The following is a 2,116-nucleotide window of genomic DNA, read 5'->3' as shown; positions in this document are numbered from 1 at the left end:
AGAGGCTTGACGTTACATCGACTTAGTCTGGTAGAGAAAATCTAAGATTGCTTCGTTCTTATTGCAGGTCATGGCTTACTTATGAAGGGAATTGTGATTCAAAGCCTCCTTGTCGCTCCAGGTGAAGTGACTCTGGGTACTCACTGAAGTTCTCCATGACATTTCCAGGACAGCACAAGATGTTTCATGCCTCCAAAGTGAAATTTGACTGTATGAAAGTATGTTAGGCCCTATTTAAATTGCTTTGTCATTAGATATCTGTATGTTTATAATCAAATGAACAGTAAGAAAAAAGTAGGTCATGGGGGGTTATTTGTGAGAAGGATTCCTTGGCCACTTTGGCTAGAAGTTACAGACTAGACCACAGAGAGCTTTCATAAGAAAATAGTTCCAGAGAAAACTATAAACACTGCAATGTGTGAATTTGCTGTGCTACAAACTAAATTCCTTTCACAGCCATCGTTTGGTAGAATTTCAGTTATATATCTTCTATTAAATCTACCTGTAGCTTCACAATGGTTCCAGTAACTTATAGGCTCTACATGATGTCTTACATCTTATCTAATTTTTTTATTGACCCAAATTACCTTGTAAGTTCCATCAACCTAGTAGCTGCAAATATTTTTGTGATTAGTTAACAAAAATGTGAAATTACATCTAATAATCTACTGTATTTGACAACTTAATGTGATTCCGTACTGTAGAGGTAACAATAAAAATAAAGTGCTCTGATTTAGGCTAAAATTATACATAAAATCACAATGGCATGTCAGAACACACTGCGATGCACATAGAGCAGCATGTGGAATGTAGAAATGTTTGAGTTGATTTTTGAGAAAATGTATGCCATATCAAACTGCTAATGGTCATTTTATTGCAGTGTGTCATGGAGAGAACTTTGGCCCACGCCTTGGTTTCCTCACTTCTTCAGGCTGAGAACCCATGAAAAAGGAGTTATTTTTCAGCAGTGCAGGAGCCTTTGCAAATCACATGTCCTGATCCTTCAGTGTGTGGGTCTAAAGTTTTATACTTTATTAGTGAAGGTGTTGACAAACTTTGTGTTACCATAACTGGTACCACCCCATTTTGCATCATTTAAAAAGCACATCTCATATGACTGTTTTTGTGGTCTTCATTATCTGCAAACCAGTTATGTGGAAATAACATTTTCCATCTTTAGTGTATGTTAGAGATTGCCCTCCAGTGCACACTGCCAGTGTTGGTTCACCGATTTTTCCAACATTACAGAGATGGTTTGATCTGTGTCTCTAATATTCCAAGCATCTCTAATAAAAGTGATGTTAATTTTTTTGCAGTGTATTTTGCAGTCGCTGAAATGTACATTTCTTCAAAAACATCTAAAATGTGTATTTGAAATAGCTTTGATTCTTAGACTAGAACTCACTGGCTGAATATCTAATCAGAGCGGCGTCTTTCCAATCCTATCTGTTTCTGGAAAGCAGAAAGAATAATTTGAGTTTGAAACTTGAAAGTACTCTGATTAAAAGCTGCTTTTGAAAGAAAAACAAAGCCACAGGGGAACATTTTCAAGACATTTTTGTTTTTATAGCTGCGTTGGGCTGAACCATGCATAGAGCAGAGACTTATTATAGAATAATTATACAATGTCATCTTGGTACACACTGGTAGCAAATGCATCAGTTGTAATAATATGGTTCCAGCTACAAAGAGGCAGCTCCAAGGCTAGGCCTTTCTGAAAATTGTAGACTGCCCAAGAAACTAGAACATATAAGGAGCAACTGGACGTCTCTCAGTACATTTTGTCGGCTGGCCGAGCCAGTCTGTTTGAAAAGCGAAGCTGAAGACATTAGTTTTGGTTGTACATGTTTTCAGTTCCAGTGGAGGGCTACACGAATTAAACCAAACATTTTGGGCTAGAGTCCCAGGAAGCAACATGAACAAGAGGTTAGAACATTCTCCACCAAACAAGTTGAAAGAAAAAAGCAAGAGGAAAAAAAGGGCCAGCCATCTGCCTGAAACAAATATGCATAGCCTAGCAGGCTGCTTTCAAATAGGTTTTCTACTGCTGAGCAAGCACAAGGTCACAAGGCTATCAAGCTGGGTTATATTAAAATACAGTTAGGTTCATATATAT

The sequence above is a fragment of the Pundamilia nyererei genome, unplaced genomic scaffold, assembly GCF_000239375.1.
Source record: "Pundamilia nyererei isolate P.nyererei 1_Seehausen unplaced genomic scaffold, PunNye1.0 scaffold00031, whole genome shotgun sequence".
NCBI lineage: Eukaryota > Metazoa > Chordata > Actinopteri > Cichliformes > Cichlidae > Pundamilia > Pundamilia nyererei.
The sequence above is the reverse complement of the archived record's forward strand: the minus strand, read 5'-3'. Positions refer to the sequence as shown.